Consider the following 17,526-nt stretch of genomic DNA (forward strand, 5'->3'; position numbering starts at 1 on the left):
AGTGCCAAAATTGGGATGCAGGGACCCCAAAGGAAGGGAGGGAGTCCCCATGGATCCATCCAGGTCTCTGCTGGGCTCAACCTACTCTGGATCCATCCAGGTCCATCCTGGATCCATCCAGGCCCATGTTTGTCCCTTTTTGGGCTACAAATCCCCCTCCTGCCCCAGTGCCTGGGACCCCCTCCACTTCTCGGTGCAGCCCAGGACAGGGAGGTTCCTGCCTGTCCCCAAGTGTCCCCCAGCTGTCCCCAGCCCAGGACAGGGAGGTTCCTGCCTGTCCCCAAGTGTCCCCCAGCTGTCCCCAGCCCAGGACAGGGAGGTTCCTGCCTGTCCCCAAGTGTCCCCCAGCTGTCCCCAGCCCGTCCCTCCCGCGGTGAACTTCCCGCTAATGCTTCGCCCGCGGTGTTTAAGCCATATGGGGCTGAGTGTCTAATCCACCATTAATCCCTAATGACTAATCCCTTTAGGTGACAGCGGCGGCTGCGGGGTGGCGGCAGGGGAGGGGACGGACACTCCGTGTGCCGCTGTGGGCCCTCCTGGGCTGTGTCCTCATTGTCCCCTGTGGCGGGGGGACACCCCTGCAGCCCCCAGCCCTCTGTGCTGGAAGCTCATCCCGGGGTAGAGGATCAAGGATGGAGGGATTTCTCCTCTCCCTCATCTCTCACCCTCTCAGCCCGGGTTTAGAGCCTTCCTCTCCCATATTTTTAGGGGATTTCCCTCTTTTGAGAGCTGGAGGGGGGCTGGAGAGGGCACTGAAAGCCGAGCCGGGATGGGTTTTCCCTGTACTGGGACCAGGACACGAGGGATGAGGGACAGGAATATCACAACACATCTGCAGTTCCCTCAAAACGCCTCAAAAGCTCTTCCCCAACCTCTTCCCAGCCAAAACAACGCTCGGGGAACAGAAACATTTCATGGGTGCGACCACGAGGGTGCGGATGCCGGGTTTGGAGATGCGGAGGTGGGGTTGGGATGGTCCTGGGACCCCCCTGCTCTGTCCCCTCCTTCCCCCCAGCCTGTGCCCGCCAGCTGCTGAGCCACGGTGTCACCTCCTCCTGCAGCTGGGGACATCCCGGGGGCTTTCCCCTCCCGACCTGCTCCTCCAGCATCTCCCGAGCTGTGGATGCAGCCAAAAAGGGACATCCCAACCCTGCCGCTGCCTGCTGACACCACTGCACCGGGGGCTTTGCCACCAGCCCAGGCTGGGCTTTATTTCTCCCTCTTGCTTTCCACGGATGATTTTGATGGAAATGGAATTTCTTTTTCCCACCACAAAGCAGAACCAGACCTGAGCGAGGGGTGCCAACGAGCCTGGGGGATCCCAACCCTTCACAGGGGTGCCCAGGGAATCAAACCAGCCCCAAATCTCCTCGAAGCATCAAACTCAGCCCTCTCATTCCCCTGGGGGACGGGCATTTCTGGGGCTCACTGGGGTATAAAATCGCTCCTGGTTCGGGGAGAGAGAACCGGGTGGGACCTGCCGAGCCCTGCCCGGCTCTGCGGCTCCCAGATCTGGGCCATTCCCCATCACTCGAGACTTTTAGCGCCCCGAGCAACGGCGTGTTCTGCTGATGAGTTCTTTCTGCTCCAGTAATTACAGTGAGGAATTTGTCAGAACGAGCTTTCGAAAGCCTTCTTGTCTTGTTCTGATTTTACCTGGAGTGTAAAAAGTCATTAGTACAGTAAAACAGAGGCTGGGCTCAGGCAGTGAGCCGGCCAGAGAGCGTGGCATACTCAATATGCATCAAAAAAAAAAATTAAATTACTGTTTTTCTCTTTTCCTCAGGTGGAGTTTTCCTTGATTGGAATTAGCAGGATGAGGAGGAGAGCGTGAAAGGTGGGCTGGGCACGGCGGGATGTGCAGGATGCTTTGTCTTTTTCTCTAGTTGGGACAATTCGGGTTTCGCCCTCTTCCAGCAGCTTCTCTGGAGAGGAAATCCAGTGGAAAACTCAGCGGGTTGAAGTCCTGGATAGCCCGGGGCTGTCGGCGAGCCCAGGGTGGGGAAAACCCCTCCTGATCCCGGCATGACCTGAAAATAGCAGCAGTCGTGGTTACAAACCCTTCGGGCTCGGGTTTCAGGGATATTAACAGATGTCAGAGAGAGTCTGGGGAGCTCAGGCTTGAAATGAGCCCGGAGGAAAAAAAAAAAAAAATCGTATCAATAGCGCAAAAAAAGTGGAAGCGAGGACGGGAGGAGTCGCGCAGTGGGTGTCGGCACCCTCCCTATTTTCGGCAGAGAGCTGCAGCCCTCCGGGAAGGTGTTAAAAAACAGGGGTTTTAAAAAAAATTCCAGCCGAAAAATAATCAAAATTTAGCAAAATATAAATGGGGTAAAGAGGATTTCTCATACAGAGCTCTCCCCCATCTGCCTCCGCAGCACCTCATCCATTCCTGATGCTGCTTCATCCCTGCTCTGCCTCAAAACTGATGGGAACTTCCACCCCCACGGCTTTTGGGGTTTTTACATTTTGTTAATAGGTTTGAAAAAAGAGACATTTATGTCTTGGGCCCTAATCAAAGCATTTTGGGTTGATTTTAATTAAATGATAACTTTGAGGGCTGAAAGGAAGGGATTTGAGGGGTTTCAGAGTATTTCCAACATCCCTGAATGCAACTTGGGATTGGAAAAGGGATTTCAGGACAAAGCCTCTCCCTCTGCCAATGTGAAATCCAAACTGTCAGATTTCCTCTCTCCTTATTTCATGAGCAACTTGGCCAAGTTTGATCGAGCTTGGAAGTGCTTTTGGTGTCCCCAAATCTGGTTTTAGGGCCCAGAAATCCTAGGGATAGGAAGAACATTCCCTGGAGGCTCCCAGGTGCCAGGCTGGTGTTTTGGGTGCTTAGCTGGGTAACTGGGGAATGGTTTTAGTTTTTTATTAATGTCATTAATCCACACAAAATAAATCCCAAGTTCTGCTTTCCCATTTCCTTTCTTGAGGAATTTTGGAACACCAGGACCCATTTTTCCCTTTGCTGCACCCCAACTCCATACACCTGGAATTGCCCTGCTCTGCAATTTGCAGCAGCCCTGGTAAATATTGATTATTCCCTCTCATAAGCAACGTGATCCCATTGGTAAATATTGATGATTCTCTCTGATTAGCAATGTGATCCCCCATATCTGTGCATCCTGGGAAGGCAAGACTGCCTCGTGCTCTGCTCCCGGGGTAAATGGCAGGTGAATGAGATTAGGGACTGGGAGTGAGCCCTGCCTAAGAGCCTTAACTGGCAATTCCCAGAAAAAGGCAGGGAAATAATTCAATATCCTCCATGTGATGCCGCCGTGTCGGAGTCAGGCTCGGACTGTGGCTCCCTGTGGGGCAAGGAGCCTCCAGAGGGATCCTTGATTCCATCAGCACCATGATTAGGCTGTAAATGGGGAATTGGGAGCATTAACTGGGAGATTTGGGATGGCAGTGGGGATAGGAAGGGGTTGTTTTCTTCCCTTTCTTCCCCAGGCTCTACTTTCACTGCTGCTGAGTGTCCCAAAATTCACCTGCAAATCCCACCTCCCCCCCCCCCCCCCCCCCCCCCCCACCAAGCCTGACTGTCACCCTGATGTCATTTGGGATATTTGGGATGCCAGCCAAGCTCCCTGGATCCTGGGCTGGACAGGAACAGCTCTCACCCAGCTCCTGGTTTTATTTTGCTGAGTTCGGGGTTGGCAGGAGGGAACCAGACACTGGTTCAAGGTCAAGCTCCAGCAGCTTTGGCCAAAAAGCAGGAAAATGACCCCATTTGGGCGATTCAGAGCATCCGACCCCACAGTCCCAGAGGGGGAGTTTTCTTTCCTGCCTTTGCCCAAAGCCGGGGCCAGAATCCAGCTGCAGTCACAGAGGAGCTGCCATCCCTCCCTCTCTGCTTTCCACAACTCTGCCTCAGCCCTCTCCTGGATTTTTTGACCCTTTTCCCCACATTTTGGCCATTTACCCACTCTCCATGTTCCCTTTCACCCCAAAATCATCAGTATGAGGGAGGGGCTGAGGATTCCCTGGGAATTTCCCTCAGTTTACTCCCGAAAAGAGGGACAAATATCCCCTGTCAGGCACAGAACCAGGAATTCTTCCAGAGGGAAGGGAATGCAGGGATTGTTGTCAGGATAATCCCTATTTCTTGAAGCAGCTGCCCCGGTGGGAGGCACCCATCCCAATCCCAGAGGCAGAGCCCTCAAAGGCTGTTGGATTTTACAAATCCTAATCCCAGACTGCAGAAATGCAGATATGGGGACTCTCTGCTCTCCCAGCTCCGCGGGAGGAAAATGAGGCTGAGGAAGGATGGAATAACCCAGCAGATGCTTCCCCCCTGCTCCCAGAGGGTCTAAAAGGATTGAAGACATCAGAAATTTCCTCCCCACAGCCAGCCCCATTAGCAGGTCGATGTAAAGGATCAATCAGATGCTCACCAGAGGCACTGGGGCCTTTAATTGAGCTATGCCCACCTGTAGCCAAGCCCTGAATCATTTTTGGCCAGACACCACCAAGGGCAGGGGAGTTTTGTTGAAAAACCTCTGAGCACTGAGAGAAATCATTGCTAGGTACCTTAAACAGCAGAGCTGGCTAGAAAATCCTGATCCTTTCCCAGAGACATCCCAGCCATGATCCCCCTGGTGAATCCTCCCTCTCTCCTGGCTGTTCTTCACCCTTCCCTTGCTTGGAGTTTCTGGGTGCTTTTTAATTTTATTTTAAACAGCTGCTGCCTATTGAGCAGGGAAACGATGCTGCAGGAGGCTCTTTTGACCCCACTGCTATAATTACTCCGGACTCCAGCATTGGCTGTGCTTCAAATGCAATTTTCCCCGACGCCTCCCAGTCCTGCTGGTGGCTCCTTCCCGTCGGATCCGGGCTTGCCTGTGATCCCAGAGGCTTCGAGCAGGTGATGGGGGATGCAGGCAAAACTCTCCGCGTGCATTCCCTGGCAGGTTTTGCCTCCCAGGTGCACCGTGAGGGCTTTTCCTGCTTGTTTCAGGGGTATTTTGGGTGACATCCAATTCCTGCTGCCATTCCCTGGTCTCGGAGAGGAAAACAAGGAGCCAAACCCATCCCTTGCTCCTAATTGTGCCTTTTCCAACCCCAAACCCCAGCAGCCCCTTTCACACTGGGGATCTGCCCCCCTCCATCCCCACCCCAAGGGGTTAATCTGCTTTGCCCAGAACAGCTGGGGAGTTGCTCGCTGCTAAACGAGCTCCTGAAAAATTCATGCTCCTAAATGTTCCTTCCAGAGGGGTTCTGGCCCTCCAGGAGGGATGGGAACAGCCCAAATCCCAGCTGGGATTGCTAATGGCAGGAAGGGAAGGGTTTTACTGGATCCTGCTCCAGCTGGGATCCCGCAGCCCCAGGACCCCCTGGCCATTATGGGATGACCATTAGGCTGCCCCAGCTGGTTTGGCAGCTGCTCCATTGTTATCCCGCTGGACACGGCAGCCGGGCGGGCGCTGGGATGGAGCTCCGAGCTCTGGGATCAAAGCCAGGGTCTGTTTTTGTCCCCCGAGTCTGGGGGGCACTGGAGGGTCCCTCCTGCCCACAGCAGAGATCCAGGGGGATTTGGGATGTGTTTGATCCCTCCTTGTTCCCTCTGCCAGCCCTGGGTAGGGAGATTCCCTAGGGAAGTGTCAGTGTGAAAATCCCTTGGGAGGAGGCACAGAAGGAGAATGGGAACCCCCTTCCTGCTGCTGGTGTTGGTGTTTGGGGTTTTGGAGGTGCTTGGGTGGGATTTGGGGTTCAGCAGAATGTCCAGTGTATGTCCTGTAAGTGACATTCATGGGAGTGGTGGGATCCCAGAGCTGCCACCACCTCGTGGCCAGGAGCAAACTGATCCCAAGGTACCCCAAATCCAAATCAGGCTGTGGGATGGAGAAAACTGATTCCAAGGCACACCTGAAACAAATCAGGTTGTGGGATGCTCAGCTGTCTCTGTCCCAGATGGAAAACCCCTGCTGGGACAGGTCCAGGGAAGGGAAGAGGAGGCCCTTGGGGATGGACTCGGCCCCAGCCAGGAGGTGCCAGGGCAGGGGAAAAGGGGCTCTGGAACCCCTGGAATGGGAGTCCCCAGCTGGAAAGGTGACAGTGGCCATGGGGAGAGGGGACAGGAGAGGAGGGGGGGATGGATGGATGGATGGATGGATGATGGATGGAATGGAGGGAGGCAGTGAGCACAGAGCCAGAAGCCAAACCGAAGTTTTGATGCAATTCCCAGGTGAATCCATCCTGGAGATGCCCAGGTAAGGAGTTCCAGGATGTTGAGCTTGGTGCAAACCCCTGAGCACGCCTTGCCAGGACATTCCTGTGTCCTTCCCCTCACCCTGCAAATCTCCAGCTCCACCTCTCCCCTGCTCAGAATTCCCTGGAATCTGCTCAAGCCCAGAGTTGAGCTGGGGAGCTTTAGAGGGGTGGGAAGAGTGGCTTGGAGCTCTCACTGGAAGGGCCAGGAGCTCTTTGGTGTCCTGAGGGGCTGTTCCACCACCCGGGCTCTGCCCCATGGTGACCTCATCCCCAAAGCACCATGAAGGGCCCTTGATCCTAAAAAACTCTGGAAAAGCCAAGTGAAGGGGCAACTGGGTAACCAAAGGAAATGGAGGCTCCTCTGAAGTGCTTTTCCCTCTCTGTGTTCCCATCTGGGCCAGAGGGGCAGGGAAGGGGTGAGGATGGAGTGGGGACAGTCAGGGGACACCTCCAGGTGCCCTCCAGCTCCCAACCTGCACAGGGTGTGGAGCAGGGCTGGAAAAGAAGGGATTCTTCAATTTTTATGTGTTTATGTATTTGGGCTCCTGCCCTCACAAAAAGTCAGGGTCAGAAGGTAAAATGGGTTTGTTTAAGGCAGGACCTGTTGCTTTTGGGTTTTATCAGCATCTGCTGAGGCCTCGCTCACTTCAAGAGCCTGGTTTAGGTGCTGCAAATGCCTTCAGCCCTTCCAAAATGAGAATTAAATGATGGGCTGGTCCTCACCATGCTGCAAATACTCTCAACCCCTCCAGAATGAGAACAAAAGATGTTCTGGTCTTCACCCCATTGCTCCCAACCCCAAATGCCCATGGCCAGCCCTGCCCTGAATTCAGAGGAGCTGAACTCATCCAGTGCTTAAACCCAGCTCCAAACCTCCACTTTTTTTTTTTTTAAATAAACCAAAACAAACAGCAAGCCAAGAAAAGAAACTCTCTTTTTGGCCTCTCTAGCTGCCAAGATAACCAACCCTCCTCACGAGCTGCTGTAATTAGGTGCTTTGATTCCCTGGTGCTGGAGGAAGGGGGTGTTCATCAAGTCCCTGGATTTCAAGGATGTTGGGATGCTCTGTTTCCATCAGGGAGTTCTGGATGCACACAAAACACAGCCCAGCCCCTGGACACAGAGATTTAAACATTGGGGAACCCATCCTTGGTGGTTTTTTCCCTCTCAAAAGTAGAGGTAAATGTAGAAATGGAGAAATTTCCCCATGGGATAAAAATTTTTGGAAGGAAAAGGGAAATAATGTCACTGCTGGTCTATGGAGATGTTCCCCTCTGAGACCTCCCCAACCCCCCAACTTTGATAATATTGACTTGTTAAATCAGCTGAAATATTAAATTCCTACGTTCTACGCCAAAATGAATATTTTAACAGAATGTAAAAGTCGAGGCAGGGACGAATCCGAGCAGTAAAACTGAAATGAAACATTTTTATCTCGCAGGAAGGAGCGGCTTTGGCGCCACTGCTTTGCTTCTTCCTTCCGCTCCTTTTATGGGGCTATTAAAATATTCATTTTAATATTATAAATATTGCATTCTATAGCTAATGGGCCTTTTTTCACTCTTCGGGGCACCCAAAAGTCAGATCAATTTGCTGGGGTGTGCTCAGGACCTTCAGCAGCTCAGGAGTGAAATATTTCAATCCTTTTGTTTTGTTTTTATTTTTGCTTTTCCCACCCGTTTTCCTGGGAGGATGGAGAACCTTGGGACGGCCTCTGGGACCAGTGACAGAGCCATGGATCCACAGAAAAACCATGAATCCAGCTGGACAATTAATTCCAATAAAAGCTTCCCCCTCTCCATCTCCTTAGAAATAATCGCATAAAATTAATTTATGGCAATTACAGGATTTCTCTATTTCTGTCATTATCAGAACTATGGAAGGAAGGGCTGAGGATATGAGTGGGTTTCGGGCAGTGCTCTGGAAGGGAGGGAATTGAGACGTGTTTTTAATCACATTTCAGGATCAGCCACTCAGCTCCCACCCAGGATTAGCTGTGGGGCTGGGCTGGGGTGCCCCAGCCACTACCAGGGAACTTCTCTGCCTGCATGATTGGAAAATAATGGGAAAGCCAGAGGCTCGGAGTGAGCCTTTCACTCCCCAGGGCTGGTTTGGATTAATTCTTTCTGGTTTATAAGGGATTTATCTTCTTCTGAGGGTCCTGGGGGTGAAAAACATCAACTCCAGGTGCAGAACTCTTGGCTTTTTGGTAAAACCCCCCAAAAATGGGCTTTGGGGTGTGTTTTCATGCATCCACAGGAGGGGTTTGCGCGCCGGGAGGACTCGCTGCATGTCACGGATCCATCTGATCATCCCAGCAAAGACTTGGAAACGGCAGAGCTGGAGAGAGGCTGTGGGTGCGTGCCTCAGTTTCCCCAGGAAAAAGGAGAGGGGCTCCTTCCCGGTGCCACCTCCGGGGGTCCCCCGGCAGCAGCGACAGCTCCGAGAGCGGCTCCCACAGGGATCAGGGCTGCCTTGGGTGATTAGCACCCTGTTATCCCAGCGATTAGTGCTGGCCCGGGATTAGGGCAGGTGAAACGGCGGCCGGGGATTACCGGGAGAGGCCGGCAGTGCTCTCTGCCCGAGCTGGCACCGACCCGGTGGGATGGGCTCTCACAGCCCGGATTTATCCTCGTGGGAAACCCCAAACAGCCTGCTCTGCGCGGGGCCTGTGGCCAAGGGCTGGTTGTGGTGTTTTGGGGAGTGGGACGGAGCTGCTGTCCCCGAGGTGCCCAGTGGTGATTTTGGGATGGCAATCATGCCTGGGCATCCCTCAGTGCTTTTTTTTTTTTGGGATAACTCCTTGGAAAATCCATCCAGAAGTTGTTCAGGTGGGTCCCCACAAAGACACGTGGGACGTTGTTCTGGGGTGAAATTTTGCCGTTTTCTGCCCCAGATCCTGCTGAAATAATGGGATTTATCTCCGGCATCTCCCCTGGCTTTGCTCCTCGCTCGGGAAAGAGAGATCCCAGCCCAGCTCCTGCCCACTCCAGCCCCCTCCGCCCGCCAGCGCCGGAGTCATAAATAAAATCCAGCTGGGGTAAAAATACTCCTTTTTCTGGAACGGCTGAAAAATCTCCCAGCGGTGCTGCCAAGAACCTGCCAGAGGCGCCGCGGGACCGCAGGAGGGATTGCACCCAAACATCCCTCTTTAAAAGCCCTCATCCATCAGGGGGAAAAGGATCCCAAGGCAGGGAAGGACGGGCGCGCTCCTGCCATCATCCCCAGTTCCCCAATTCCAGGGCTCGTTCTGGGGTGGGGAAAGTGAGGCTTTGTCCCACCTGGGTAGGAGGAAATTGCGGGCTGGGCGCTGCCCAGCTCCATCGAACGTGGTGCCAGCCCTGGGGATTCAGGCCGGGAGCCAGCCCTCCCCTCCCGAAGCAATTGGGAGATGGGTTTATAAATCATGGGATTTTTATGGAAACAAGCAGCGAGCGTCTGGGAGGTGGCGGGGCCGCTCCAAATCAATGCTCAGCCATTCCTGCAGAATTCCAGGTGGCGGGGTTTGAGGCACATCCCATCTCCCTCCTCTTCTTCACCCTGGCCCTGCCGTTCCTCGACGTTGTTTCCAAAGCTCTTGCAGCAGCACCCAAAGGTGCTGGGGACCCTCGGGGAGATCCATCCTCCATCCCAGCTCTGCGGGGCCGCCTCTTCCTGGGGGCATCTTCAGCTCCTGTCACCGTTCAAGGTCAATCCATTAATTGCCGTGAATTATTTTGGCGTTAATGGAGATGTCTTGTTCACTTCCACTGCGAATGAGGCTGCCAGAAGGAACGTGCTGGCCGAGGTTTCCTGGGAAAGGTGGATGGGGGAATGGATGGAAGCAGAGCAGGGACGAGGGGAGGAACCCGGACTTGGTGTGGGCAGGAAAACCCTGCCAGCCGTGGTGGGAATGACTGGGAATGGGGTCTCAGCCCCCAAAAATGTTCTCACACTCCCATTGGGCAGTTGAGGGGAGTATGGCATTCCCAGGAGCGCTGCTGCCCAAAAACCCAACTCTTCCATGGCTCCAGCAAGCGGGGATACGGGAATCCCTCCCCAGCCGTGCTGGAAGCACCTCCAGGTCCCGTAGGAGAAATCCCGGGATGTATCAAGGTGTGTAGGGGACCAGGGAGGGAAGGGGTGATTGATCCCCCGGCCCAGAGGGGCACAGGGGGTCCTCAGGACCCCCAGCCCGCAGGGAGGGGGTGACGAGGCTGATCCCCACGGGTGGCACAGAGGGGACGCGGAGACACCCCCAGGGTGGCCACAAGTGACCAAACCCGGCTGCTCCTCTCCTCACCCCCCCTTACCCGAGGGGGGGGGGCCTCGGAACCCCCCAATTTTTCACCAGCCCTTTGCTTTGTCCCAGGGCAGCCCCCGCCTCAGGCGGGCGTGTTCGGGGTGGGGGGCGGCCGGGAATTCTCCAGGGGGGTCGGGAAGCGGGAGGTGGGGGCTGAGAGGAGAAGGAGGAGGAAGAGGAGGAGGAGGAGGAAGGCGCCTCCCCCTGCCTCCCTCCCCTCGCTGGCACCCAGCGGAGCCCGATGCGGCTCGGGCCGGGCGAGCGGGCACCGGAGCGCCCAGCCCGGCCCGGCACCGGCGGGGGGGGCCCGAGGCAGAGCCCCCTCAAATGCCCGAGCCTCCGGCACCCCCTGTCTCCATCCATCTGCCAGCAGGAGGGGGGGCACCCCCTCTTTAACGCGGAGGAGGCGAGGACCCCTCCTTGGACCGCTCCTGGCGGGGTCCCCCCCCTGCCAGCGCTGAGCTCGGGGTCTGCCCCCCCCCCCCCCCCCCAAACTTTGCCTTCGGATGCGGGGACTCCGCCACCGAGCTGCTCCTGCCGCCGATTAATCGCATCTGCCTGGGATTAATTATTCACCCGGCTCTGGGTTGTGGTTTTTTTTTTTGGTTACGTTCTTGTTGTCTTCTTTTTTTTTTTTTTTTTTTTTTTTTTTTCCTGTTTATATTTTCCTCGGGGAGCGCGTTAATTCCGCTTTTTCCTTTTTTTTTATTTTTTTGCCTCTCGCCCACCCCCCACACCCCCCCACACCCCCCCCCCCATTTTTTTTCCCCGTTTGGAAGACCAGCGCTTGGAATTCTGATTTTTCTTCTCGTGCAGGGGGGGCTGGCGACCCGCACCCTGCAGCACCATCATCATCATCCTCCATCGGTACATCGGGGCTGGTTTTGCCTCCGGGAGGGGGTTCCACGTGCTCTGCTCCCCCCGCTCGCGGCTCCTGAGGAGGAAGAGGAGGAGGAGGAAGAGGAGGGGGACCCTCCCCTGCCGGCTGGGCGCTCCCCCGGCCGCCCTGCAGGCACTGGGGGGGGTTGCGACAGCTTTGGGGTGCGGGGTGGGGAGGGGTGGGGGACCGGAGATGGGGTGCTCTGCTCGCTGAGCTGGGGGGGGCAAAGCCGAGCCCCCCCTAACCTAACCCGGTTCCCCCCCCCCCCCCCCCATCCCCAAATTCCGCCGCTGGCTGCTGCTCCCGGCTCGCACGTGGTTGGATTTAGGGGGATTTCTGCGGGGGTTTTTTTGGTGCTTGGTTCGGATTCCTTGTATTATTATTATTTATTATTTTTTATTTATTTTTTTTTCGCCGTGGGGGTGCCTCGGGTTTTTTTTTTTTTTTGCACCCCTGTTCCTCGGTTTTTCTGGCTGTTCCCCACCTTGCAATGGCCTCTCTGGAGAAGATGCTGCCCGGACCGGCCGTGCTGCTCTGCTGCCTCTGCTCCCTGCTGCTGCTGCTGCTCCCCGGTAAGTGCTGGCACCGGGGGAGATGGGGTGGCATTATGTATAAATATATTTCTATATTATATATACCTGCAATACGGGGCTTTGCACCATCTGCGCCCCCCCGGGGGCAACCCCTGCCCTTCTGTGCCCGCCTGGGACCCCCCCTCCCACGGCCATCCCTGGCTCTCTGTGTGTCCCCCCCCCTCCCAAAGCGAAATGGGTGAAGATTAGAGTTTATTCCTGGCTTAATAAAATGACAGCTTGTGCTTGCGAGCGCTGGCAGCAGGCTGGGCTGAGCCTGGGCTGTGAGCAGGGTGGCAGGGGGACACACGGCACGAGGGGGTGTCCCCCGGGCCCCCCCGACTCTTGTCTCCTTAATGCAGAGCTGCTTTAGCGGCAGGATCAGGGCTTTATCTGCTATTATCCACTCGCTGATCCCCCAGACCCGTACCCAGACACTTTCCCGGGCTGCTGTGCCGAGTTGCTGGGCAAGCTCTGCCCAGGTGGCAGCATTTTGGGATGGGGGTGCAGCCCCTGTCATCCTTCTCTCCCTCTTTGTGGGGTTTGGGGGCCTGCACCCCCTTACCCTGAGTCGCATCCCAATCGCTGCGGTGACATCCCGGCCTGGCCCGGTGACAGCCTTGGGGCCACCAGCACCTGCTGCTGGGGGCTGCTCTCGGCCAGCGAGGGGTCACACAGCCTGGGGGGACACGGGGCTGGTTCCCAGGAATGATTTTTGTGGATGCTTTCCATTTAAAATCAAGCTCTGGCCCCGCCAAGCAGAAATCAGGGGCTGTTTGCAGTCGGGGGGTGGCCACCCAGCTCTGGCCTCGGGATGTCCTGGGGACCGTGCCCGGTTCAAATGATCCCTCCAGGAGCTGGGGGGGATCCCTGGACCGTGCCCGGCTTTGTGTCACACCGACAGCCCGTGGCCGAGGCACTTCGGGGGCTCTGGCAGGGCTCTCTCAGCATCTGCAGCACCCCGGGGTCTTGGAGGAGCTCGAGGAGGGGTGAAATAAAAAGGAGGGGCGATATCGGGAGCACTGAAGGGGGCTGGAAGGGGTTTTCCACCCTGGAAATTCAGCCCCCGGTGGAGGAGCAGGGATGCTCCAGGCTGTCGAGCCACAACTTTGTGTAGCACCCTTAGGGGTGGCAGAGGTGTCCCTGTTCCTACCCCCGGACTGTTTCTGGGGAGCTCCCCAGGCAGGGTTTGCTGGCCGAGCTCTTTGGGAGCAGCAGCTCGGGGGTCTGGCAGCCTGGAGGGAAGCAGGATCTCCCACTGCCCGATTTCCCTGGATCAGATCCAACCGTCTGGCTCGGGTGCGCTGCCGGGGGCGGCTGGCGGTGGTGGGAAGCATCCCTGTGGGAACGATGATCCATCGGGAACGGCCTCTGCTGCAGGGGCTGGATGCGGCCCCCTGCTGCCCATCCTCTCCTGGGGGGTTTTTGAGCCAACCCGTTGCTGCTGGCACCCCAAAAACCCGGTGGGCCGGGCCTGGGCTTTAGGCCAGGGCAGGATCTGCACCCTGGGCTGGGGGAGGCGATGTCCCCGTGACTGGGGGGTCCCGGCGGCAGCGATGCCGCTGGGAGCTGGGAGAGGGTGGTCTGTGCCAGGGCTGGCCCTGCTGCCTGTGCCCACGGGAAGGGAAACCTCTGCCAGGAGTTTTTAGCCTCCTTTCAGGATGCGCAGCTGCCCTCGCTGGCCTTTCGTGGACAAATAAAGGTCTCAGAGCGAGCCGGAAAAAGACGCGGAGAGCTCCTGGTTCTCCAGCGCTCCTTACAAATAGCTCGGGCTGGCGGCGGGGTCAGCCCGTGGTGAAGCAGTGCCCTGCTCTCCTGCTTGGAGGATTTCATCCCCTTTTCCCTTTTCCCCTTGTTTTTTATTGAAGAGCAGCCCTCCGTGCCAGCCTTGCTCCTGCTGCGCTCCCCGGGAGCCGCTTGGCCGAGGCCCCAGATCAGCTGCTTCCAGAAATGTTGTTTATTTATTTATTTAGTTAGTTATTTATTTTTCCTGTGGCATCTCCGGGGTGGGATGGCCCCGGGGTGGCCCCGAGGGCTCGCAGGATGGACAGATGGATACATGGGGGGTGGGGGATGCTGGTGGTGTCTGCTGGGCACAATTGTGTTGGGACCTTTTGCGATGCAGCACGGGGTAGGGCGTGGGGATTTGTGGGTTTATGGGATGTTTTGAGCTGTTTGTAAGGCTGAACCTGGGCTCTGCATCTTCCCACAGCTCCCTGCAACGTGCCTCAGTTTCCCTGCTCCCAAAGGAGACTGGAGGGTCTGCAGTGCTCCAGATCTGCTGGGATTATCCTGTCCCAGCATTCCGGGCAGCTTTGGGATCCTGTGCTGGATCCCAAATCCCATCCCACTGCTGGGATCCCATCTCCCTGTGCATCCCATCCCTGGCTCCCGCCACACCCCAGACAAATGGGACTGGACAAACTGAGCCCTGGTGCTCCAGGGCTCCATCCCTGCTGGGATCTCCAGCCCGGACACCCCAAACCCCTGCCCGTCCCCCTCAGCGTCTCCCAGCTCCGGGCTGTTCAGACCAGCAGGTGGAGATGTGCCATAACTTGCCGGGAACTGGGAATCTACAGCCGGCTTTGCTCCCGGAGCACCGGGAATGCGCCCCGGGAATGCTCCCGGTGCGTGCTGAGTTTACAGCCCCGGTTATTGGGATGGGGTCAGAGCGGCTGAGCATTCCCAGGAGCAGGGAAGGGGCAGGAGGATTTTTGGCAGGCTGGTGAAGGGAGAGGACCCGGCCTCTGAGCTGGGTTAAACCTGGAACAAGTTTTACCTTTGGTGCCACAGAAAATGGGATATTCTTTTTGGATTTTGGCTCTGGAGTGCCCTTGTGTGACCCCAAGGCCCACTCCACCTCCCCCAAACCCCAATACCTTAAATCCCAGCCCAGTGCTGGTGTGTGGATGTGAAGCTGGGCACCCCCCTGGGAAATTGTCTTTTTCTTTTACCCCTTTTGCCCTCTTGGTATTTTTGAGGGATGGGAAAAGGCCAAGGGAGATCTTCTGAGTGATGATTTTGTGGAGCACCAGCCACAGGGTTTGGTCCTCACCCAGACCTGTCTTTTTGGGGGAAACTGAGGCAGAGGATGGAATGGCAGCACCCCCTGGCTGGGAATTGCTCAGGAGTTTTTTGGAAACCTAGCTACTTCCTTGAGAATTTTTTTTAAGTGCTACCATTTAAATCACTCCAGCTGCCGAGGTCCCTCTCCTAGCTCCTCTGCATCCTATAAATGACAAAAAAGGGAAAAACTGGGGATCCCATCGGAGCATCCCCAATGTTCCATCAGCACATCGCAGCTCCAGTCGCTCTTGTGGAGGGAGTCAGGGGGATGTGGCACCATCCTGGGGGATGATGGGTGAGGGAAGGGCTGCTTAGACAGCACAACCTGATTATTTGGCTCCTGCGTTTGACCAAAACAGTGTTGGGTGTGTGGGAGCTGCTGGGTGTCCCCTCCCGCGTGGCACCCGTCACTGCCACTGCAGGAGCGTCCCATCCATCTGGAAAAGGTCACTCTTGCTAATCTAGTCAGAATCTTTTGTTATTAAATACGTGTCTGTGGTAACGAGCAGCCCCCTGGGCAGGCAGGCAGGGAGGTGGCTGCTCCTGGGGTGGGACACGCTGGGATGGGGTTGGGGTCCCCAGTGGTGGCTGTGGGGATGAGATGTCCCCTGGAAGCTGTGGTGGCAGAAGGAGAAATGGTTCAGTGGGGTGGAGTGAGGCGAGTCCTGCTGCCCATTCCCCAGGGAAAAGGAGGCTGGAGCTCACCTAACTGGAAACTGGGAGGTCTGGGATCCTCCAGCCACGTTTGGGGATGGCCCAGCCATCCCCACCCTGGGGAGGCTCCAGCTGGGCTGGGGGACTTCTGGGCTGTCACCTGTGCCACCAGCACCCCAGGTTGGGATGCAGAGGTTGCTCCTCAGGATGTGCCTCTCCCTTCCTTTTTCCTTGGGTTGTTCCCTGACCTGTTGCTTCTCCTGGCCTGTCCCATGTCCCTCGCCCCCCTCCTCACCTCTGCCCTGGCACTGGGGAGGACACCACCAACAAGGTCAATTCAGTCTTCTCATGAAGCCACTGTCACATTCTGGAGAACATTTTCCCACCACCTGGATAATTTTTGCCATCCTAGATTTTCCCTAAAAGCCCAAGCAGATGCTGCTGGGGTGGCTTTGCCACCTCACGTGATGCTGTCACCTCCTGTCCCCTGCAGGAGTTTGGGTTTGCCTTGAGCTCTTCCCCAGGACTGGCAAAACTTGAGAAGGAATTAATTTTTCATTTATTTTCCTTTAAGGAAAAGCTGTGTTTTTTGCTCTGGAAGATAAACCAGGTTACAAATGAAATCCCTGCTGCTGCCAGCTCAGTGCAGCTTCAGGATCAGCTCCTCTCCAGGAGCAAGGGAAGGGGATGAATTCCAGCTGTATTTGAGCTGGTACCAGTTCCCAGCTCTGCTTTTGGGAGGCTGGGGCTGATATTGGACCCCAAACCTGAGATCTGGGGCTGGATTTCCCTTGGGAATTGAATCCGGCTCCACCACGCGTCGCCAGAGGGAAAGGAATTAATTGGCATCGAATCATTTTGGAAAATGTTGCTGGGCACAACCTGGAGGTGTTGGGGAGGGGAGCCTGGGGGGCAAATCCAGTGTTCAGAGGGTGCTGGGAGTGTGTTCCTGCTCCTGGCCATGCTGGGGAGGGATGGAGAGGGGATGGGGTGATCCGAGCAGGACACGTGGCTTTGGGGGTGTCCCTGCATTGCCTCTGTCCCCACAATGGGGTGCTGGGGGCTTGTCCTTCAGGAGCTGCTGTCCCTGATTCCCATTTCTGGCTCCCTGGGAGGATTTTTAGGAGGAGCCACCTGTGGCCACCTTGGCTGCTCCCACTGTGGGGCTCCCCCAGCCCAGCAGCCACCACAGAACATTCTGGGGCTGCCCCGTTTATCCCAGGGCATCTCCCCTCCCATTGCTTTTTGGATATCCATAATCAGCCACTTCCTTGTCCTTTTTTTATCCCTCCCTTTTTAATTAATTTCTTCATTTCTCTCCCTCCTCTGGAAAGGCCTTCTCCTCCCTGTCCCCCAGCCTGTCCCTTGCTATGATTTGTAGAAATTGCTCTAAAGTAGCTGCTGTGTAAAAGCCTTGCTGGCTCCAGGAATTTATGGCAGGCTGTGCCTCTGCACGGCACATCCCATTTAAGCCATATTTATTTATTCCTTTAGGTCCCCAATTTTTTTTTTCTCCCTGTTTTGTTTATTCCCTCTTACTAATTTCCTGGGGGAAGCACAGCCCTTGACACTGCTGGGATGGTTCCCTGTTGCTTCTCCCCACTAAAAATCCCAGGGTATGTCCAACCAGTGTTATTGGATTTTGTTGCTCTTACTGATGGAAAAGCCAGGTTTGACTTTTGGGAGAGAGAGAAATCTCAGGGATCTACAAGAAAGGAACCCACCAGGCCCAGCCCTGTGTTAGAGAATCCCCTCTTGCTGCTCCCAGGATTCCAAATCCCATCCAGCTCCCGCTCAATTCCTACCCCAGGCTGATTTTGGGAAGCTTAGACCAGTTTAACCTCAGTGCCATG

This window comes from Cinclus cinclus, chromosome 22 (assembly GCF_963662255.1).
Source record: "Cinclus cinclus chromosome 22, bCinCin1.1, whole genome shotgun sequence".
NCBI lineage: Eukaryota > Metazoa > Chordata > Aves > Passeriformes > Cinclidae > Cinclus > Cinclus cinclus.